The sequence below is a fragment of the Dermacentor silvarum genome, chromosome 3 (assembly GCF_013339745.2).
Source record: "Dermacentor silvarum isolate Dsil-2018 chromosome 3, BIME_Dsil_1.4, whole genome shotgun sequence".
Taxonomy (NCBI): domain Eukaryota; kingdom Metazoa; phylum Arthropoda; class Arachnida; order Ixodida; family Ixodidae; genus Dermacentor; species Dermacentor silvarum.
In genome coordinates, this window is record NC_051156.1 from 48,328,675 (window position 1) to 48,353,700 (window position 25,026).

Genomic DNA, 25,026 nt, shown 5'->3' on the forward strand with positions numbered 1-25,026 from the left:
GTGTCCCAGTTGGTGTGATCGGGTCGAACATACATTGACATCAAGTCGGGCAAAGTTCGATGAAAACGCTCTGTAAGCTAGACCATTTGTTTGCGGATGGTACACTGATGTGGCCTTATGGGTCGTGTCAGAGGCCTGAAGGACTTCACGAAGGACGTGCGATAGGAACGTCTTGCCACGGTCACTCAGTAGAACACGAGGTGCGCCGTGGCGCAAAACGATACCGTGCACAAAAAACTCGGCGACTTCGGTGGCAGTACCAGAGCGAAGAGCCGCTGTCTCAGTGTACCGCGTTAGATGATCCACTGCGGTAATGATCCAGCGGTGACCAGCAGGCGTGAGTGGGAGGGGTCCGTACAAGTCTATGCCCACAATTTCGAAGGGGGTGGACGGGCATGGTAGAGGCTGCAGAGGACCGGCTGGAAGGGGTGTCGAGCGTTTTCTGTGTTGGCATGACGTGCAGGAGCCAACGTATTTGGCGACTGAGGTGGAAAGGCCCGGCCAGAAACAACGCGTTTTGACGCGGTCGTAGGTCTTATGAAAGCCCAAGTGGCCAGCCGTCGCGTCGTCGTGAAATGCTTCCAACACTTGGAGTCGAAGGGAGCGTGGTATTACTGACACCTATCGGTTACCGGAAGGATGGTAGATTGATCGAAATAACGCTCCACCTTGAAGCTTAGAACGTGAAAGTTGTCGTCTTGAGCGACTGTTGGGGGGTCGTGCCAAGCCAGTAAGTCGGTCCGTCAGCGTACGGCAGTATGGGTCAGACGTTGGAGTGACCCAATGGCCGAGGCGTCCAGACAAGTTTTTCAGGGACGACAACCAACAAAGAGCATGATGGTCGGTCACTGTGAAATGTGAAATGGCGGCCGTAGAGATAAGGTCAAAATTTTTGTATTGACCACACGATGGCGAGGCATTCCTGTTCTGTAATCGTGTAGTTACGCTCAGCAGGAGAAAGAGCACGACTTGCATAAGCCGCGACTTGATCTTCAGACTTCCGATTCCTGCAGCAGGAAAGCACCAATTCCAAGCCCACTGGCATCAGTGTCTAGAATAGTAGCGGCGGTTGCATCGAAATGACGGAGCACGGGCCCTGACGTGAGAAGTCGTTTGAGGGTCTGGAAGGCGGCTTCAAAGTCGTCCGACCACACAAAGGACGTGCTCGAAGTAAGAAGTTTATGTAGAGGAGCGGCGATGGTGGCGAAGTCACGAACAAAGCGGCGGAAGTAGGACGCCAGTCCTAGAAAGATGCGGAGTTCTTTAAGTGTGGTGGGTGGCGGAAATCGTAGCACTGCAGCGATTTTATCGGAATCACGCTGGATGCCATGCTTACTGACGACATGGCCCAATACTTTAATGCTTCGGCTTGCAAAGCGACACTTTTCAGTATTGAGTTGGAGACCAGCCTTTGCTAGACACATGATAACTTGGTCTAGACGTTGTAGGTGCTGGGAGAAACTCGACGAAAAGATGACAATGTCGTCCAAGTAACAAAAACAGGTCTTCGATTTTAAGCCACGGAGCGCTGTACCTATCATATGTTCAAACGTAGCTGGTGCATTGCACAGTCCAAAAGGCATCACGTTAAATTCGAAAAGTCCATCAAGTGTAGCAAATGCAGTCTTTTCTTTATCTGGCTCATGCATTGGAATCTGCCCATATCCGGAGTGCAAGTCCAGGCTCGAGAAGTACTCGGCACCTTGTAAGGTATCCAAAGCATCGTCGATACGAAGCATTGGATAAACATCCTGAGAAGAGGTTTATTGGTGGTGTCCGTCAAGGACGCTACGAGTTCCAAGAACGGCGAGGCGGCGTGGAGCACCGTCTCCAAAAACACCAGCGACTAACAGCGCGAGCAGAGCGGGCCGAGCGTTGGCGATGCCGCTGCATGGAGGCGCGTGTTCTTCACAATCGCCCCCGCAGAAGAAGAGCCATCCTGGCGACCTAATAGGTTGTTGGCGGAGGGTCATGGTAGGGCTTGAGACGCGCCACGTGGACGAGGTCACGTCCATGCCGGCGCATGTCGTCACATGGAGAAAGTGGCTCGATGAGAAAATTCACCGGGGACGTTCGCTCCAAGACGCATTAAGGTCCTTCGTGCTTTGGAATGAGTTTTGAGGAAAGGCCCGGAGTTTGGCAAGGAACAACCAGCCATACAAGAGACCCTGGGGCATATGTGGCACGGGGCAGTAAGTCGGCGCGTCCTTCCTTCTGGCGCTATTGTTCTTGCGACGTAAAGATGCGCGCGAGCTGGCGGCACTCTTCGGCTTGTCGGGCAGCTTCGTACAAAGGTGGGCACTCGGAAGCGTCAGGACGGTATGGAAGGAGAGTGTCGATGGTATGCAATGGCTCCCGTCCATATAGGAGGAAGAAAGGTGAAAATCCCGTTGTAGCTTGTAGCGCGGTGTTGTATGCGAACGTTACAAACGGAAGTACGCGGTCCCAGTTACCATGATCAGATGCCACGTAAATCGCGAACGGTTTAACCGAGAGTGCGGTTAAACCGTTCCGTGAGCCCGTTAGTTTGTGGATGGTAAGCCGTGCTCGTGCGATGAATAATGTGGCATTCCGAAAGCAGAGCTCCGACGACCTCGGAGAGGAAGGTGCGACCTCTATCACTGAGAAGTTCTCGAAGAGCGCCATGTCGAAGGACGTAGCGATGCAGGACGAAAGAGGCTATATCCGGCGCTGTAGCATTCGGTAGAGCAGCAGTTTCGGCGTAGCGTGTCAAATGGTCCACAGCAACTATGATCCACTGATTGCCATCCGGTGTCATGGGATGCGGGCCGTAGCGTTGAATGCCTACGCGATCGAAGGGTTTGGCAGGGCACGGAAGCGGCTCCAATGCGCCAGGCGCACGTAACGGTGGTAACTTGCGACGTTGACAGTCAGGGCAGCACTGAACAAACTTTCATACAAAAGTGTACATTCCTTCCAGTATTAGCGATGGCTTATACGTTCGTAAGTCTTAAACACTCCGGCCTGGCCACATTGCGGATTGTCGTGAAAGGAGGCACAGATTTGGGATCATAAGCTGCGGGGAAAGACCAGTAGCCATCTACGGCCTTCGGGAGCGTAGTTGCGTCGGTGAAGCTGATCACGAATGGCGAAATGAACAGCTTGGCGTCGGAGGGATCGGGATACAGGAGTCGTCGATGATCCAGAAAGATACGCGAAAAAATAGCGATCCACGGGTCACGGCGTTGTTCGGTGCCAATTGAGTCTAGGTCAAGAGATGACAGGGGGTGAGCGCAAGTGTTTCCAAAGGCCGAGTCGGAAGGTAGAGATGAACTGGACAGGGCATCTGCGTTAGTGTGCTTGCGTCCACAGCGGTACATGACGCGAATATCGTACTCCTGGATTCGGAGTGCCCAGCGTGCTAAGCGGCCAGATGGATCTTTCAACGTGGCGAGCCAACAAAGCGCGTGGTGATCCGTTACAAGATCAAACGGGTAGCCGTATAAGTATGGGCGGAACTTGCCAAGCGCCCATACCAGAGCCAAGCACTCTTTTTCAGTTGCGCTGTAATTGGCCTCTGCTTTTGTGAGCGTACGACTCGCATAGGCGACCACGTATTCGTAGAAGCCAGGCTTGCGTTGCGCGAGGACGGCGCCAAGAACGACCCGCTGGCGTCTGTATGCACCTCAGTTGCAGCTGTCGGGTCAAAATGGCGAAGAATAGGTGGAGAGGTAAGAAGACGCCGCAGTGTAGCAAACGTGGCGTCGCATGCAGGAGACCAGGAGGAGAGGTCTGCGCCACAGCGTAGGAGCTGGGTCAACGGCGACATGATCGATGCGAAATTGCGGACAAAGCGCCGGAAATATGAGCACAGGCCCACAAAACTGCGTAGTTCTTTGGCATTAATAGGCTTCGGGAACTGAGCGACTGCACGAAGTTTCGAGGGGTCCGGTAGAACGCCTTGCTTGGACACGGTGTGGCCTAAGATGGTCAGCTCCCGGGCGGCGAAGCGGCACTTCTTGAGGTTCAGTTGCAGGCCAGCGTTGGTGAGACACGTCAAAACATGGCGAAGGCGAAGTAGGTGGGTCGGAAAGTCAGGCGAGAAAACCACGACATCGTCGAGGTAACAAAGACACATAGACCACTTGAGGCCACGCAGCGTATTGTCCACGAGTCATTCAAACGTGGCAGGCGCGTTGGAAAGTCCAAAGGGCATCACGTTGAACTCGTATAAGCCGTCAGGTGTAATAAACGCCGTTTTCTGGCGATCGGATTCAGCCATTGGAACCTGCCAGTAACCAGAACGCAATTCTAGAGACGAAAAGAATTCCGCGCCCTGAAGGCTGTCAAGGACGTCGTCGATGCGCGGCAAAGGATAGACGTCCTTGCACGTGACCTTATTCAATCGACGGTAGTCAACAAAAAAGCGGATAGACCCGTCCTTCTTGCGAACGAGAACGACAGGAGATGCCCAGGGACTGTGAGATGGCTGGATGATGCCACGGCGTAGCATATCGTCGACTTGGTCGTTGATGACGTGACGCTCGTCGGCGGAGACGCAGTACGGTCGTTGACGCAACGGCTTGTGCAAGCCGGTGTCAATGTAGTGCTGCAGTTCCGACGTTCGGCCCAATTGCGGCTGAGACACATCGAAGGAATCTCTGAATTGGTGTAGAAGCTGAAGAAGCTCGGAGCTTTCGGCAGGGGTTAGTGTATTGGCGATGAAACCGAAAAACATGTCACTCGACGACTCATCATGCGTTGAAAGGGCGAGGAGTTCGTGCGAGTGAAGATGGAAAGAGTCGTCTGGCACGGTTACAAAGAACGCAGAGTCAAGCTGTTCCACGCGACCGATACATTCGCCGACAAGCAACGTAACCGACGCGAAAAGCGGATTGAACACAAAAATATTGCTGATGCCGGCGGCGATGTCAAGCGTTGCAAAAGTTAGTGGAACGGCTTTGCGAGTCACAAAGATGTCAGATGGCGTTAAGAAGACCGTCGCATCGGTGACGGCATCGCAGACGACTGGGACAAGGGAAAAAGAGCTAGGTGGAATGTCGGTGTCCTCACGCACGACCAGTTTGGGCGGCTGATCAAGAGCGTCGTGGGATGGTGCGTCACACAGCGGCGAAATTTCAACTTCAGCTCGTGCGCAGTCGATGACGGCATTATGACGGGACAAGAAGTCCCACCCCAGGATGGCTTCGTGTGAGCAGGCAGGAAGAACAATATACTCGACAATGTACAAAACGCCTTGTAAAAGCACACGGGCAGTACAGGCTACGAGAGGTGTCACGTGCTGCGCGCTTGCCGGGTGAAGCGACAGTCCAGACAGCGGCGGGGTCACCTTGCGCAGATAACGGCAGAGTTTGGCGGCTATAACAGAAACGGTGGCGCCGGTGTCCACAAGCGCAAAAGTAGAAATACCTTCGACAGATATTGTGACCATGTTAGCAGGAGAGGAGTGAGGACTTGGGCAGTTCGAAGATGGCGCAGTTCTTGCCTCGCGAACTGCGGCGCTTAGTTTTCCTGGCCGGATGGCGCGGGTCAGCGCCGCATTGGGGATAGCGATCGTCGACGAGGAGATGGGGATCGGCGCGATGGAAATTCAGGGAGGTCAGAAGAAATGTAGCGCTCAGAGGGACCCGGGGCTGATTGGCGCATGGGCTGACCGCCATACTGGAACGGCCGGGCAGCGGCGTCGGGAGTTGGAAGGCGACGGCGCCAATAGCGAGTGACGTGTCCAGGCATGCAGCAGGCGTAACAGATGGGACGATTGTCAGGCGTCCGCCTCTCGGCCCGGCCCAAGAAGCAGTAGGAGCGGCGGGTGGTGCAGACTGTTGCAGGATCGAGAAAGGCGGCTGGGGAGGCCTACGCACTACCTGCACATAGGTAGGAGTTACGGCAACAGGCTGCACTGCCTGCGCATATGTAAGAGGCGCGGCAACAGGCTGCGCTGCCTGCGCATACGTAAGAGGTGCGGCGACAGGCTGCCCTGTCTGCGTATAGGGAAGAGGCGCGGCTACAGGTGGCTGGTGATGAGCGACGGGAACAGCTTGTGCGACCTCTTCGGCAATGACAGAACGGAGCGTCGAAGGCAGACGACAGGACGGCTCCTGAGTGAAGGGGACCAAGGAAAGTTGACGGGCAACCTCCTCGCGCACGAAGTCCTGAATCTAATGAAGCAGTGGAGAGTGGTCGGAAACGGCAACCAGATTCGCTAGCGAGTCTGCGGTAGACAGAGGCTGCCGAGTCAGGGTGCGTTCCCTCTATAGCTCTTCGTAGCTCTGGCATAACGTGACTACTTCAGAAACGGTGCGCGGATTCCTGGTCAGAATCATCTGGAATGCGCCGTCATGGGTGCCTTTGAGGATGTGCTGAACTTTATCAGCTTCGGGCATGGCGGCGTTGACACGTTTACAAAGGTCGACGACGTCTTCAATGTAACTAGCGAAATTTTCACCAGTCTGCTGTGCACGGGTTTGCAAGCGCTGTTCAGCGCGTAGTTTCCGCACAGCAGGTCGACCAAACACTTCCGTGAAAGACGTCTTGAAAGTTGACCATGTCGGGATGTCGTCTTCGTGGTTATGAAACCAGAGTTGGGCAACGCCAGTAACATAAATTATGACATTGGTCAACTTCTCGACGTCGTCCCACTTGTTATGCGCGCTCACCCATTCATACGACGTAAACCAGTCCTCCACGTCTGTTTCATCTGTACCGCTGAAGACTTTCGGATCACGTTGCCGAGGAACCGCCACGGTGCAGATGACGGGCTGGGGCGCAGGTGCTGGCGGGTCCATGTTGTCGGTCATGATGGGCGGAAGCGTTTGGGTTCGAAGCTCCAGGGTGCAAGCGGCGGGGGAAATCCAGCAACATCCACCAATTGAGAAGAGGTTTATTGGCGGTGTCCGTCAAGGACGCTACGAGTTCCAAGAACGGCGAGGCAGCGTGGAGCACCGTCTCCAAAAACACCAGCGACCAACAGCGCGAGCAGAGCGGACCGAGCGTTGGCGATGCCGCTGGACGGAGGCGCGTCTTCTTCTTCACAATCTTTACGGGTAATTTAGTTTAGCGCCCTATAATCGATGCAAAAGCACACAGAACCATCCTTTTTTATAACAAGCACAACAGGAGAAGACCAAGGGATTGCTCAAGGCCTTATAATGTAGCGTGTCAGCATATCGTTCACTTGTTCTTCTATAACTTTTCCCTCCGAAAGTGACACACGGTACGGGCGACAGCGAATGATGCGAGAGCCATCTGTTTCAATGCGATGAGTAGTTACAGTTGTCTGACCCAGGCCTCGCGAAGAAACGTCAAAACAAACTTCATGCTTCATTAAAATGGCGAGGAGTGCATTTGTCTGGGCCGGATTGAGATCTGCACTCAAGGTGGCCTTAATAGCACACTTGTGGCTTGCTGCGGGCGTACGATGCGCGGAAGATGTGGCAGGCGAAACACTGACGACACATACCGGCGCAGCGTCGGCGAGCTTGGTGACAGTAGACCCTTTCGGCAGTAGTAGTGGCTCAGGAGTCGTATTAAAGGCTGTGAGGCTGGCATAGCCACTAGAGAACCGGACCAAGCAAGAAGCGATCGCGAGTCCTCGATAAATGCAGCGCTGAGAAGGTACAACCAATGCGTCTCCGTCGACAATGTATCATGACTCAACGGTAAGAATACGTTCTTCGTCTGGTGGGATAATAAAATCCGCTGCTGCAATGAGGTTGGGACACGGGGAATCGAAAACGGAATAAGTATCGGTGTCGCTGATGTGAATCCTTGGGTCGCCGCATGAAATTAATGCAGAAGCAGCGGACAGAAACTCCCATCCTAATATCATATGATGAGCGCACGTCGAAAGCACCGCAAGTTGCACATGATGACGAATACCGTCTTTCAGAACGCGAGCTGTGCACTGTCCGGTAGGAAAGATGGGAACGTAATGGGCACCACATAGGACCGGACCAACATATGGCGTTTGCACTTTTCGCAGACGAAAGCACAGTTCACGATGTATAACAGAAATTGCGGCACCAGTATCTACAAGGGCGTCGACAGAACCACCCTCCACACAAACTGGAGAGCAAATTGGCGGGGCGAGCAGGAGGAATGGGGATAGTCCGACACGATGCAGTTTCTCCTCCAAAAACTGCAGCCTCTAGTTTTCCGAACGGGTGTCCACAACATGGGAAGCAGCACGCAAGGGCGATGTGGAACGGCGGTAAGGTGAAGGAGAGCGACGCCGGGGCGAGTGGGATGCTCGAGTCATGTCCTGGGAAGGTGAAGGAGAGTGACCATAAGGGGTTGTGTACGGTCCGGGAACGTAGGAATCTAACCCTGGTGTCCTGTCTCGCTCAAAGGTAGCGTAGCCTCGCCTTTCACCTGGGTGACGCCTGTGAACGTAGGTGTCAAACCTAGGAGCGCTGTCCCGCTGAAAGGTAGCATAGCCCCGCCTTTCATCCTGCTGACGCCGACGGCAGTAGCGAGAAATGTGGCCGCGAATGCCGCAGTAGAAACAAACCGGGCGCGACGACCGCCACGGAGAGTAGTACAGCTGTGCAGGAGTATTCGCTGCCAGGGAAGCCAGGGGGTCGCGGTAACCTTCAGCAGGTGGAGACTGAACGGCCGAAAGAGGCCGGGAGGCAATTTCGGCATAACTTGGACGACATGGTCCAGTAGACTTGTCCATTTGGGCGTTTGTCATCGACGCCAGTTCGTCCTTGATGATGTCATGCAGTCCAGAAGGAGCGGGGTGAACTGTCGCAAGCGTCACAGGTCCCGAAAGGTGTCCGTGAAGTTCCTCCCTGGTGAGCGTGTGTCTCAGGGCTCGCAACTCAGCATCACCGTTGAGACGAGGGTCGCAAGAGGCGCGTGGCAGGCGAATAGACTGGAGCGTGTCCAGACGTTGGCATGCTGTGATAATATCAGCAACGCAGTTTGGGCTCTGCATGACGAGAGCATTAAAGGTGACCGTGTTGATGCCCTTCAGCATGTGGCGAACGCGGTCAGCTTCCGCCATGTCACTCTGTGCGCGGCGGCAGAGAGCGAGGACGTCCTCAATGTAGCATGTATAGGACTCGTCCTGTTCTTGTATGCGCGTTGCCAGCCTCTGTTCCGCGATTTCGAAGCGTCCAGACGACATGCAGAATATCTGCCGAAATTGCTGGGTGAATGATGGCCAATCCGAAAAGTCACTTTCGTGGTTAAAAAACCACGTCTTCGCAACTTCAGTTAGGTAAAAAGAGACACACCGCAACTTGTGCGTGTCGTCCCAATGGTTGACATCACTGGCTCTGTTGTATTGATCGAGCCAATCTTCCACGTCATCACCGCGGAGGCCTGCAAAGATGGGAGGATCGCGGTATTTGGTGTTCACCGTACTGGTGGATGAGTTGGTTTCTGCCATCACCAATGTAGGCGAGAGCAAATGACGACCGGACCGGAGCTCCAGGGGAATCGGGAAAGTAAGAGGACGTGGGAATCGGAAGCACACTCCACCACTTGTGAGACGTAGACCGATGCGATGCCTTTATTTCCGAGCAGCCGCCCGAAGCAGAGATGAAGCACCGCGCGAGACAAAAGATGATGATGAGTCGTATATACAGATGACGACGACGATATGCACAAATAGCGCTCACACAAGATGACGAGTCGTTTGTAGAGATGACGACGACGATATGCCCAAAATGCGCTCACAGTATATATATATATATATATATATATATATATATATATATATATATGCACTGAAAAATAACCATGGTAATATAATCAGCAATTTTGATGACATAGTAAAAGCAGCGGAAGAATTCTATACTGACCTGTACAGTGCCCAAAACAGCCAAGCTACTTTCATTCGAAATAGTGATCAACCGGATACAGAGGCTCCTTCTATAACTAGCGATGAAGTTAGAAAGGCCTTGAAAGGCATGACCAGTGGAAAAGCCTCTGGAGAAGATGTAATAACAGTAGATTTAATCGGAGATGGCGAAGATATCATGCTTGAAAAGCTTGCGGCCCTTTATACGCAATGCCTCACAACTTCGTGTGTACCAGATAGGAGGAAGAACGCCAACATTAAACCAATCCATAAGAAGGGAGACATTAAAACATTGAAGAATTATAGACCCATTAGCTTGCTTTGAGTTTTGTATAAAATATTCACCAAGATAATTTCCAATACAATCCGGGCAACACTTGACTTCAGCCAACCAAGAGAACACGCTGGCTTCAGGAAGGGATATTCTACGATGGATCATATCCATCTCATCAATCAGGTAATCGAGAAATGTGCGGGGTACAATTAATCTCTCTATATGGCTTTCATATATTATGAAAAGGCATTTCATTCAGTAGAGATACCAGCAGTCCTAGAGGCATTGCGTAATCAAGGAGTACAGGAGGCATACGTGAATATCTTAGCAAGCAACTACAAGGATTCCACAGCTACCTTGGTTCTCCACAAGAAAAATAGAAACTTACCTATCAAGAAAGGGGTCAGGCAAGGAGACAAAATATCTCCAGTGCTTTTCACTGCATGCTTAGAAGAAGTATCCGAGCTCTGAGACTGGGAATGCTTAGGTGTGATGATCAATGACGAATATCTCAGTAACCTTTGGTTTGCAGATGACATTGTCCTATTCAGCAACAATACAGCGAATGATTGAGGACCTTATTCCAGAAAGTGTACGAATTGGGTTGAAGATGAATATGCAGAAGACAAAGATAATATTCAATACCCTGGCAAGGGAACAAGAATTCAGAATCGCCAGTCAGCTTCTAGAGTCTGTAAATGAGTACGTTTATCTAGGTCAATTACTCACAGGGGACCCTGGTCACGAGAAAGAAATTTACAGAAGAATAAAATTGGGTTGGAGTGCATACGACAGGCATCGCCAAATCCTGACTGGGAGCTTACCACTGTCGCTGAAAAGAAAAGTGTACAATCATTGCATTCTACCGGTGCTAACATATTGGGCGGAAACTTGGAGGTTAACAAAGAAGCTCGAGAGTAAGTTAAAGACCGCACAAAGAGCGATGGAACGAAAAATCTTAAGGCTAACGTTAAGAGACAGGAAGAGAGCGGTGTGGATCAGAGAACAAACGGGAATAGCCGATATTCTAGTTGACATTCTTAGGAAGAAATGGAGCTAGGCCAGCCATGTAATGCGTAGGATGGATAACCGGTGGACCATTAGGGTTACAGAATGGATACCAAGAGAACGGAAGCGCAGTCGAGGTCGGCAGAAAACCAGATGGGATGATGAAGTTGGGAAATTTGTAAGTGCAAGTTGGAATACGCTAGCGCAATACAGGGGTAATTGGAGAGCCCAGGGAGAGGCTTTCATGCTGCAGTGGACATAAAATATAGGCTGATGATGATGTTGAGGATGATGATGATATATAAACATTGTAAGCACGGCGTTCGTCATGTTGTCATCTTCGCCAAAGCGCGATATGTGCCCGGAAATACCGTAATAATAACAAATGGGGCGGGGCATAGGCCGGGTAGGGTTAAATGCTGTGGCAGTTGCACGAGGTGCCAGAGTCGCCAGATGGTTGGGAGTAGCAGGAGCAGGAGGCGTTGTCTGAACGAACGCTGGTTGAATAGCCGCAACCGGAGCATACGAGGGCGACGGCGAAGTAGGGGCAGAGCCCACAGTGCAGGTCATGGAGGACAGCTCCTCTTTGATGATGTCGCGCAGACCAGGAACCGAAGGTTGCGGCTGAAGAACGGGAGGACTGCGCAGGCCGTACACTTGCAGCTCTTCGCGTATGAGAGTCCGAATCAGGACACGCAGGTCCGTATCCGAGGAAGGAGGCGTGTCACAGGCGACAGGTTGTAAACGGATGGCCTGCAGGGTGTCCAGATGCTGGCAAGTCGCGATAGCATCGTTAACGGTATTGGGATCATTGATGGCCAGTGCGATGAATGCGACGGGGGCAATGCCGTTGAGGATATGACGAACACGACCAGATTCAGTCATGGCTATGTCAACCCGGCGACAAAGGGCGAGAACGTCCTCGATATAAGAGGTGTATGTTTCCCCGGGAAGTTGCATGCGTGCATCAAGCTTCTTCTTGGTTACCTCAGAACGGACGTTCGGGGCGCCGAAAATTTGCCGAAGCTGGTGTCTAAAAGCCACCCAGTCAGGCAAGGAGCTCTCATGATTAAGTAACCACGTCCTCGCAACGTCAGTGAGGTAGAATGCGACGCTCCGAAGCTTGTGAAAATCATCCCACCGGTTAGGCTCACTCACTCGGTCGTAATTGTCCAGCCAGTCGTCAACGTCTTCACTAGGAAGGCCAGCGAACATGGTGGAATCGCGCTGCCCAGCGCTGACGGTCCATGAAGGCACGGCCGATGGGGCAGAGACGGTGACGATGGGGGCTCTTGGTGGATTTTCTTGGGGCATGGTGGCGGAAAGGCGGGGCAAGCGGCGACCTGAACGAAGCTCCAGGGAAACTCGAAGGGTAATATAATGCTCACAATATATATATATATATATATACATATTAAGCCAGAACCCAACTTAAGATTAATGTAGCCGTCAATGCTATTAGCAAAGTAGCGATACAACGTATTGCTGCCCCAGATATATATATATATATATATATATATATATATATTGCGAGAGAGCTGTTACACCTCGACGGTTTTTTTTAAGCAGGCCGCGCGCGCGTGGAAGCGGCCAACCCGGCCGCTGGGGATGGCGGTGAACGTCGTATGAAAGTGTAGCCACTGAACCTATCTGGCTGCCATCGCCGCTTATCACGACAAAGCTAGTCGCACGTGGGCACAAGCAGTGCTCACTTCCCCCTCTCCCCTCCTGGCTATAAAAGCCTGATTCTACGATCAATAAACGCTTCTTTTCTTATGCTTGCACGGGACTCGTCTCATTCGGGGATCGGAGCGCGCGTTGGGTGGGACCTTACGATGTAACAGAAAGGCTTTAAAAGCGAAACCTGCACAATCTCTGTGGCACGGCAGCAGCCGTCCAAAGGCGTAACAACGGGAGTGACCCGATAGTTAACTGACGAAGTCTGTTCCCGAACAGTGTAGGGCCCGATAAAACGGGACTGAAATTTCTTGTATAAGGTAGGAGCGTGAACTGGAGTCCACAGGGACACCTCGTCTCCAGGGTGGAAGGAAACGACTCAGTGGGATGCATCATAGCGAGTTTTGCGGTCTTGTTGACTAACGTCGGTGTTCAAGCGGGCGTGTTGTGGACACCGGGCAATGCGCAAAACGAGCTGCTCACACATTGATGTGGACGAGGGTAAGGGGACACCAAAGAAAGAAACGTCGAGGATATATAGTGATCGGTTGACGACCATATACAAGGAAAAAGGACGAGTACCCCTTAGTGCGTTGGATATGGTCGTGTTGTATGCGAAAGTTACGAATGGGAGAATGGCATACCAAATGTGTGGTCAGGGTTGATGAACATTGATATCTTGTAGGACAGTGTGCGATGAAAGCGCTCTGTGAGGCCATTAGTTCGAGGGTCGTAGCTGGAAGTCGGTTTATGGATGCTATTGGACGCGACGGAGAACATCTTCGCGAAGTTCAGACAGAAAGGTCCTGCCGCGGTGGCTGAAAAGGACACGTGGGGCTCCGTGGGACGCTTGGCGCGGTTGAATGGCGTTAGTGCACAACTCAAAGTTTTACAGTTGATCATCGCTTGAAGTTGGGCGCTGTGGGACAAGATTACGTCACAACAAGCTGCTGCCACCAAGGATTGCCGACACACGGGACCCTTACCATTGATGGAGCCTACAAAAGGATCGTCGCTTGGCCAACGGACTCATTCGGGCAGCAGCAGTGGCGGTTGGCGTGGTTGAATCGCGTCTTAATGCCTGGACAATGTTTCTTAAAGATCGCACTGCGACTATAGGTATAGGAAATATACGTTTGGACTCCATCCCTCTTGCGGGAAAAGGCACGCCACAAGGGTCAGTGCTTTCCGCCGTGCTAGTTAACATAGCTATGAGCAGACTACCTGCACTGCTAGATGTCATACCGAGTATTAGGCATGCGCTTTATGCTGGTGATATCACCATCTGGGCCACCAGTGGCTCAGATGGTGAAATACAGGACGCGCTACAAGCAGCAGCGGATGTCACCCAGTAATATGCACGAGCAGGGGGACTCACGTGCGCAGCTGAAAAGTCAGAACTGCTTATAGTAAAAACTCCAAAGGAAACATCACCTACAGCCTGACATCACGGTGGCTATCGAGGGTGAACCTGTAAATAAGGTTAACAAATTACGCTTACTAGGACTCCACGTTCAAGCCAATGCGAAAGCGACATATACCCTGACGCTACTGACGAAACAGATTAATCAAGTAGTGCTCATGATCCGGCGGGTCACGAACCGCCGCCACGGCCTAAAGGAATCCAACGTCATGTGCATCATACATGCTTTACTCGTAAGCCGCATTACCTATCACGCACCTTACCACCGACTCACTCAAAACCAAACAAACCAGCTGGACACCCTCATACGAACAGCGGTGAAAACGACGACAGGCCTTCCTATCTACACCTCAACAGCCAGACTGTTACAGCTTGGTTTGCATAACACCATGGCCGAATTAATCGATGCCCACAAAGTCAGTCAGACCGAACGACTGAAACGTACATCGACAGGAAGGCACGCACTCAGACAATTACGTTACCCAACATCAGAGTTTGCTCCATGCGAGCCCCAGTCAATGGTACCAAACATCAAACAAAACATTACAGTGGCCCCCATACCTCGGAATATGCACCCCGAACATCATAAAGGTAGGCGCGCTGCACGTGCAATGGCACTGCACCGAGCATACGGCAACGACCTCGACACCTTCTGCACAGACGCCGCGTGCTACCCCGACATTGCAGCCAAAGTGGTAGCGGTGGCCTACTACTGCTACAACTACTACTACTACTACTACTACTACTGCTGCTGCTGCTGCTGCTGCTGCTGCTGCTGCTGCTGCCGCTGCCGCTGCTGCCACTGCCGCTGCTGCTGCTGCTGCTGCTGCTGCTGCCGCTGCTGCTGCTGCTGCTGCCGCTGCCGCTGCTGCCACTGCCGCTGCTGCTGCTGCTGCTGCTGCTGCTGCTGCTGCCGCTGCTGCTGCCGCTGCTGCTGCTGCTGCCGCTGCTGCTGCTGCTGCTGCTGCTGCTGCTGCTGCTGCTGCTGCTGCTGCTGCTGCTGCTGCTGCTCAACAACAACAACAACAACAAGGCATATGTGTGTGCGTACCTGTCATCACGATGAGCACCGATCAGGCCAATAAATGTGCTCCTACCGTTGTTCAATATTCTGTGTCGCCTCTGTGTCGTGCACTAAACAGCTTCACTGGTCATCCATCTTCACAGAGTGGAATGGCTCATGGTTTTTTTTACCGTCATTACAATGTGACAGCAATACTACGTCCACTAGACGCGAAGATATATGAAATGCCAATTGTTGCGCTCTCAATAGGTATTTTAAAGGGCGTAAGCTAGTAATGCACGTATTGTGACGTGAGATGCGGCTTTGTGTTATGTAATCATACGTACCTATGTCTATGCCATGTGGTATATGCTAAAGCGGTAATGGCATTTGTTCTCTGGCAAATAAATGTCAAAACCTGATCCACCTGGGTCGATCATGAAATTGTTACATTGCGTCGTTTCTACGTAGCTTTAGCTGCTGCAATGAAAGTACTTGTCCATGTGGGCTGATAGCGAAGACAATGCAGTTTAACACAGGACCTCAAAGCGCGAGTTCTAACGACGAAAGGAAGCGAGAAACTGGCATGGGACGCACGCGCCAAACGTCTCAAAGACCAAGTCGGTGGCTTTACCACAAGAGGAGTATGCATGCGATCACGGCCTAGTGCCGTAAGCGAGATTCTTACCACCAAACTACCGCTTGCATGCAGGTAGTGTAATCGCTTGCTTAGTAAAATTTTATTGTGCTTTACAGGAAATAAAGAAAAATAGTGATCGAGGCCTAGTGGTTACAACATTGGCGTGGTGTGCTCGAAGGCAGAGCTTCAATTCCACTGTCGGTCATGTATTTCGTTTTATTACAGAGCCTGAAATGTGGCAAGAGTAAAAACAACCCACCCACCTCCCTACATATCTACCGACCGACCACAAGGTGCTTGAATGAGGCACAGAACGCTTCGCAATAAAACAAAATCAGTAAATCTAAACACTGTACACTTGTCAGCACAGATATTAATTTCTTTTGACGAAAGTTTGGGAGGTGATATGCAAATTGTTCTTCACAGCAAAGAAGCGTTAAATATCCCATCGCGCTTAGTGATTGTAAGGTCACATACCAATTAGTCTATATCCTTGCCTAAATATTTATAAGATTGCAATATCAATACCAAGAAATGATTTACGTGGAGCAAATCGACAGTTGTTCCTTGCCAATAAAAGCGCCAGAAAATTGTAAACTACGTCCTCTCGTCGGCCGTCCCATTTGTGCGTATAACAAAAATTTCCATAATGAACGTTAGTTTTATACGTGCGTAAGATTACTTACATGGTGACTGAAGCTCTTTCGATGTCATAAACGTTTGTACAAGCCGCTTTCACTTCAGTCAAAAGGCCAAGTATCTCCGCTCATTTGCAAACACAATTTTAAATTTTCACATTATTGTTTTAATTTTTGTTGTTCACATATAGCTGTCACTTGTGAAGATAGAAGTAATAGCGAGACACCACTGTGCCTTTGTTGCTGATCCTAATATTTCTTACGCTCTGTCTTCAAATATCAAGTTTCATGAATGAACTTGTGAAAACAAATATTTTCAGAGTGCAATATCCCAAAGTAACTCAGCATTTCATTGCGGAAACTGACAAGAAAGAAACATTAGCATTAGCGTTCTTGCGTCAAAATTCCTGTAACATTAATGACTGGGGAAATTTGTGCACGTTCCTACCACACTTATATAGACAGTATCACTCCTGATAAAAAATACAGAGCAGCTTAATACGTAATAGAAACAAGCCATGAGTGTCCTAATCCCCTGTTAGACGGTAACACCCCACTAATAAGATACGAGCGAACTACCAACAGTGGCAGTTATACAGTGGCTTTGGTGGTAGTGTAAAGCAGCAGGACGGTCTACAACACATAAATATGTTTGCTCCTTAAGGACTCAAATCGCGATCTCGTTTAAAATATTTCATTTCAATAAAGCATCTAAATAAACGCACAGTAAATATTTACTGAACTATTTATCTAGTTGAAACCTACATCTGTGGTCAACAGGCCAACATATATACCAACAAATATGAAAAAAGTAAGTGTCATAGGAGTAATTGGAGATTGTGGAATCTTGTACACCACTATCTCAGCACAAGGCACACGATTAGTCTATCATGAGGATTGATGCTGCTTAGTTGTTCCCCTCCATTAGGGGACAAAATATCATGTATATTTCTATTAAAGATGCAATAATATAAGCCGTTAGGCTGTTTACCTAAATTGCTATCATAAGCACTGGCATAAGCAAGCAGTTGTGATCACATCAAGCTTGTCTAACCGATCTGAAAATCATTAATTGGCAAATTTTGCAATGGCTGCTACGACAAGCAAGGTTCAGGTATCTTATGCTAGGCGAGAAATACGACAGTCAGATTACGTTTCCAGCTTGTATACTTGTTCTTCGCACAGAATAAGATAAAAATCCGAAATTTGGCTGTGCACGGGATCCAACTTACGGAATGCAACTTGACTGGCTTGTGTTGACGGCGAAACATATGACATGCATAATTCTAACACGAAAGTGTTTTATGCCGAGCTTCACGACTGGTTTCCGGCAACGGATGTAACGGATGTGAATGTCGGCCTTGGCGCCGCCAACTTGGAGCGGTGAAGCAAAGTACTGCATCGTGACATTAACTAGCGCAGACAGGGAGCGCTTCGGTAGTCACAGCGCAGTGGAGGCACCAGCGCGGTGTAGCCATAGAATAAAGAGTGAAATGTAGCCTCGTGCATAGTTTCATACAATAATTATAAATGAGAAACATTATTATAATTGTCCGATCGCAGGATTCGAACCCAGGAACTCTAACACAGAAGCCCTACATTTAAACCATTACACCACGGACGATTTCTTTTTCTTTATTGCCTATTTCTAACACCATATCAAACAGATAGTAGTTGGGAAAACAAGATAAAATATAAAAATTTTAACACGAAGTGTCAGCCTTCTTGGCCTGACTATTTTAGAATTCTTTGAGTATGGTCAAGGGTTCCACCCACGACATCCACGCTGGTACAGATTCTTCTGCTTTCTGAATTTCTACAAATCTGGACATGCTTTCTCAAAAATACATTCGTGCGGGCCGAGCATTCAGCTCGCAATGAAACCCCGCCATACAGGTGTACCATAGACCAGTTAGCATAATAGGGTCAAACGGCAGTCTATCGTCGTTTTATATAACCGCCGTGGTTGCTCAGTGGCTATGGTGTTGGGCTGCTGAGCACGAGGTCGCGGGATCGAATCCCGGCCATGGCAGCCACATTTCGATGGGAGCGAAATGCGAAAACACCCGTTGCACGTTACAGAACCCTAGGTGGTTCAAATTTCCGGAGTCCCTCCCACTACGGCGTGCCTCATAATCAGATCGTGGTTTTCACACGTAAAACCCCATAATCTTATCTTATCGTCGTTTATATTTTATTTAGGTAAGTATCTAATAACCCGTGGCTCTAATGGAAAATCTTTCTTGGTGGCCTTCTGATGTACATCCCAAAAGTAGGCACCCTCCCAACAATGTAGAAATACATGATCTATAGTTTTTCGGTTTCTTACAGATCAAACAATATGACTCCCACGATAAGAAAAAACAACCATAGTTTAAAATGGTTTTGACAGGCAATGTACCAGTGCTGAAGCTTAAAGAAGAAAGGTTTGGTTCCTTGTGTTACTTGAATTCTTTTCACCCGCTTAAGCATGTCTTGCCCTTGACCTCCACTGCATAAGGCCCTGTACACTTAGAACAGGGAGAACTGCATCACATACATCATTGCACAGTTTTTTCACGTTTCACTGAAAAAAAGTATTCATTCGGAAATCTTGCGGACAAGAAGAATGCACTTAAAATAACTTCTTTAAGATTAACGACAAACAGGGTCGGACATATCTCTGTACAAACTACATAGCCAGGTAATGCGATGTTTAGCCTCACTTGGGTACATCGTGCGCAAGAAAGGATCGCTTAAGTCGCGAAAAAGCAAGAACCGGTTTATGACCTGTCCTATAAAGAGTTGCGTCATTCCTAAACCTCCAGTCTTTAACTCGTCTGAACAAATTCGTTGCGAAAGCATCGTTCCCAATTCGAAGCCCACGCAAATACTGCGAAGACTCGGTGCAGCTTCTGGATATTTACCTTTGAACAATGCAATACCTGCATTACATACCAGGGCTTTGCGACAAGAAAATAGGTTGAAAACTGTAGCTCTTGCAAACATTGACGGATGCCCACTTTTCCATATGTTCGCTTTTAGCTGTGTTTCTGCTGTTTGCTCTTGCCAATACAAATCGTTATTTTTGTAATATTGCAGCGGGACGCCTAGGTATTGAGTGGGTGTCGTTATCCACTTAACGTTGGCGAAAGTGACCGGGGTCGATGGCCGCTCTCCATGCAGGGAACCCAGGCACTTTCCCCAGTTTACCATGCTTCCAGTCTCCTTACCGAAACCCTTCACTACTGCGATAGCTGCAGCTAGACTTTCTTTATCTGTGACAACAAATTGCGACGTCATCCGCATACGCCAGGATTTTAACTTCTGACATATGCCTGTAATCTGAAGCCGCGAATACTGCTGTTTTTATTGATCGCTAGGCACATGGTTTCCATATATACAGGGTGTTCATCTTTAAGTTGTACGGAATTTTTTTTAAATCGCCTTTGGCAGGTAGCATAACTCTTATCGTTCAGCTGGGTTATTTGAATAGGCGGACATTAATAGCACGAAACATCGAAACACACATTGAAATAATTAACAGAAATTCACTAATGAACGCCTTAGTTAATTACGTTCCGACACATATTGCAATTTACGAACTGTATCCGGTGAGTTTGCAAGACGCATTCACTTCAAATTAATTTCCGGAATGACACCAGTTTCGGGATAATATTTCCCACAGTGTGGGACGAAATACATGGGTGTTCCAGTTTCTTTTGTGCTTCAATGTATAAAACGACATTTTGGTTAAAAAAAACGTAAGTGGAAGAACAGTGCATTTTTAAGGCGAGTTTGATGGCGCATATCTCCAAACTGGTGTCATTCTGGAAATTCATTCCAAGTGAATACGCCTGACAAACTCACCGGCTACAATTCCTAAATTGCAATATGTTTCGTAAAGAATTACCTGAACCGTTAACTAATCATTTTTAAAAATTATTTGAATATGTGTTTCGATTTATCGTGCTGCGAATATCCGCCTCATCGAATAACCCAGCTCAATGATAAGGTTATGCTACCTACTACAGGCGATTTCTAAACATTCCGTAAAACTTAAAACTGACCAGAAGGGGGCTCATGGGGTAGCCTGGCGTACAGAACGCTTTATGTTATTGGGAGCCCCCAATGACTTGTTAATTAAACGCGTGGTGCAGTTCCGGCACGCCAAAGCTACGGCATCTCCGGTCATAGATCCGACATTGACGTGGTCTAGTATGGCAAGCAAAATACCGTGAGGCACGCAATCAAACGCTTTCTCAAGATCTATCTGCATAATTGCTACCCTTGCTTGCATATTATCACAACACTCCATCACGCACCGGACCTTATTTATATTAGTCACAATGGAACGCCCCATAATGCCACATGTTTGGTGCATACCAACCAATTCTTTAATTACATTTTGTAGTCGCCTTGCTAGAACATTTATCAATATGTTATAGTCACAATTAGTTAGTGATATAGGCCTGTATGAGGAAACCAATCTTAACTTCTCTGTCTCTTCTGCCTTTGGCATTATTACAGTATACAGTACGCTTGGTGGCTGTGCTTCAGCGCAGACCACTTATCCGCTGCATTTCGCCATGCAGGTGCACGGTTTCATCACCGGACTTTTTCCCCGGTAATTCTGGCCTTCCCCCAAGCCACAGCCATCCCAGCAACCTGTCCCAGCACGCCCGGCGCGAGCCCTTTGCCTGCTCCTGCCACGACCAATGCATCGAGTCCAACAGCGCCGCCGCCACCCTCTTTCGATCCGAAATTCCTCATGGAAAGCGCCATCGTCAGTAACATCGTCTCCCACGTCAGCTATAAAACCGCCCCTGTCCTCCCCCGCGCCCTTTGGTGGCGGTGCTTCAGCACAGACCACTTATCCGCTGCATTTCGCCATGCAGGTTATTGGCGCGTATCATTCTTTCGGGAAAAAAATCCAGCAAGCATTTTCTAATATAGTTACCAAGCCCACAGTGCTGCGCTACAATTGTTGTCCAATGTGTTCATGTAATGCAGTCATTGTTGCTTTTGTCGGGTGATAGAGAAACCAACCCTGGCCCTCCCGATATTGAGGACGCAATGACTCAGTTAGGAAAGCTAGCTGTTGGCCAATCAAAACTAATTACTGAAGTGCTAGACTTAAAAGCAAGCTACTGACAACAGACAAAACCGTACCGTAAACGCGTGACTAATTTAGAAGGACATTATAAAGCAATTTCACCGACCTAGATACCATAAGAACATGTAGATACCACCCAAATGGCAGGCCAGATCGCTCGCCTTGCTACACAGATGGTGGATAGCGAGAACACGTCATGTCGTAATAATCTAATATTTTATGACATCCTCTATCCTAACTCGAATAAAACATTTCCAGAATCTGAAAAAATCGTCATCCGCCACTGCAATGAACACTTGAACTTCGTCGTTGATCCCAATCACATTGACCATGCGCATCGCCTTGGACGCCATACCTTGGACGCCATCGCCTTGGACGCGATGAGTGGCCGTGCTCGGCCGGTCATCGTAAAATGTAATCAGTTCAAGACTAAACAATCTCTCCTTTCTAATGGCCCAAAATTTAATTAAGGAAAGTAATTTCAGCGTCGGTGAAGATTTCTCTAAGCCCATCAGATTTGCTCGCAAACACCTTATCCTTATTGCGTAATCAAGGAGTGGAGGAGGCATACGTGAATATCTTGGCAAATATCTACAAGGATTCCACAGCTACCTTGGTTCTCCACAAGAAAAGTAGAAAGATACCTATCAAGAAAGGTGTCAGGCAAGGAGACACAATCTCTCCAATGCTATTCACTGCATGCTTAGAAGAAGTACTCAAGCTCTTAGACTGGGAAGGAGTAGGAGTGAGGATCGATGGCGAATATCTCAGCAACCTTCGGTTTGCAGATGACATTGTCCTATTGAGCAACAATGGAGAGGAATTACAGCAAATGATTGAGGACCTTCATCGAGAAAGTGCAAGAATTGGGTTGAAGATGAATATGCAGAAGACAAAGATAATGTTCAATAGCCTGGCAAGGGAACAAGAATTCAGGATCGCCCGTCAGCCTCTAGAATCTGTAAAGGAATATGTTTATCTAGGTCAATTACTCACAGGGGACCCTGATCATGAGAAAGAAATTTACAGAAGAATAAAATTGGGTTGGAGTGCATACAGCAGGCATTCCCAAATCCTGACTGGGAGCTTACCACTGTCGTTGAAAAGAAAAGTGTACAATCATTGCATTCTATTGGTGCTAACATACGGGGCAGAAACTTGGAGGTTAACAAAGAAGCTCGAGAACAAGTTAAGGACCGCACAAAGAGCGATGGAACGAAAAATCTTAGGAGTAACGTTAAGAGACAGGAAGAGAGCGGTGTGGATCAGAGAACAAACGGGGGTAGACGATATTCTAGTTGACATTAAGCAGAAGAAATGGAGCTGGGCAGGCCATGTAATGCGTAGGATGGATAACCGGTGGACCATTAGGGTTACAGAATGGATACCAAGAGAAGGGAAGCGCAGTCGAGGACGGCAGAAAGTCAGGTGGGATGATGAGGTTAGGAAATTCGCAGGCGCAAGTTGGAATACGCTAGCGCAAGACAGGGGTAATTGGAGATCGCAGGGAGAGGCCTTCGTCCTGCAGTGGACATAAATATAGGCTGATGATGATGATGATGACCTTATCTCTTTCCCCAAATCGAAATCCGCGCCCTTTTCTCTGTGCTTCAAAACATTGCACATTGGTGCCAAACGATACGTGTTTGACCATTCCACAGAATCTGTTAAAGAAATATCGTAGGAGTTGCCCAGTCATCAACATGTGCCTTCCCGCCTTCATCCCCTCCCGCAATCAAAGTTGTTGCTTTCCGCTATCTTTACTCACATACGCAGCTTCATCCTAAAACGGGACATTATTTCTAATCTGGTCTCGCCGTTTGGCAGAAACATTATAATATTAACAGAAACATGACTTACAGGAGACGTAACAGACAGCGAGGTGCTCGCTGACCTACCAAATTTTCAACTCTTTTGAAACGATCGCAGGGGCACGAAGGGGAAAGGGTACTTGTCGCCGTGAGCAAAAATATATCCTGTACATTTGTAAACATTCTGTCCGATCTTGAAATCCTATGGCTTAATTGCCATGCCGCACCTCATTCAGTTTTGCTAGGCGTTTTCTATAGACGCCCTCATAGTACTCCAGACTTCTCTGTCAAGCTGAATAACATCTTAAGTGAAATAACGACCAAACACCCCAACATGCATGTAATTCTATTTGGAGACTTTAATTTTCCTAATATCGATTGGTCAAGCCGGCTTGCACCAGCGGCTACATTAAGGGAATCAAACGAGTTCCTTGAGGTATGCCTGAACTTTAACTTATCCCAAGTGATCACCGAACCAAGCCATGTTATCGGTAACTGCCAGAATATTCTAGACCTTGTCTTAATAAGTAATCCCGAGAGCGTGTCATCTATCGCGTATCTAACCGAAATCAGCGACCATAAAGTCATTCACGTCGACTTCGTAATTGAACCCGTTTTCACCGCGACCGTTAAAAAAACTATTCGTTTGAAGGATAAGGGCAATTACGAAGCAATTAATCATGAACTGACGCTATTTTACCCCCCTTTTGAAAGCTCCCTGCCTTGCATAACGTAGGCGAAAATTGGCTGATTTTCAAAGAGAAACTAAACAATCTGGTTGGCAAATACATTCCCCAAATTAACAATTCAGCCCAACCCTGGTTCAATAAAGCATTGAAACGATTAGAAAGTAAAAAAGAACGTCTCTTCCGCGCAGCTAAGTCCCATAACACCCCTGATGCATGGAATAAGTACAAAGCGGCCGATACTGCTGATCTGGAAACCCTACGTCATGCTAAACGCTCATTCTTTTATTCTGGCGTACTGAACGTGCTTAAAAGCAACACTAAAAAATTCTGGCCGGTCATAAACCCACGGCACATGCGCACAATCACCTTATCAAATGAGTCAGGGGATGCCCTAACTGACGCTGAATGGTCCCACGTGTTTAACGCTGCCTTTGCATCAGTTTTTAATCAAGAAACTGAACTGTCATTTTCTGTTCTCTAAGCGAACTTTGAATCTACCATTCCACCAATTACATTTTTCCCTTCCGGTATTTCATCCCTAATAGACAAGATCAAACTTTCATCACCATCATCACCTGTGGCCACATTACGTCAAAACTTCTAAAAAAAAACATTAAACACATTTGCGCAGCATATCTCTGTCTATTATTTCCACAGTCAGTTTTAACAGGCATGTTGCCTCCAGATTGGAAACATGGGAAGGTTGTTCCAGTACACAAATCGGGTAACAAATGCTCCCCATTGAATTATCACCTGATCTCATTAACGAGTGTACCCTGCAAAATCCTTTAACAAATCACCTACACACATATCATGGACTTCCTTGATGCTAACCATTTTTTTCACGCTGCGCAGCATGGTATTCGGAAAGGTTTTTCCGGCGATACACTGCTAGCTATGTTTGTTCACGACCTATATGTTAACCTTGACTCAAACTTCCAGACTGACGCCATCTTCCCAGATTTCGGAAAAGCTTTT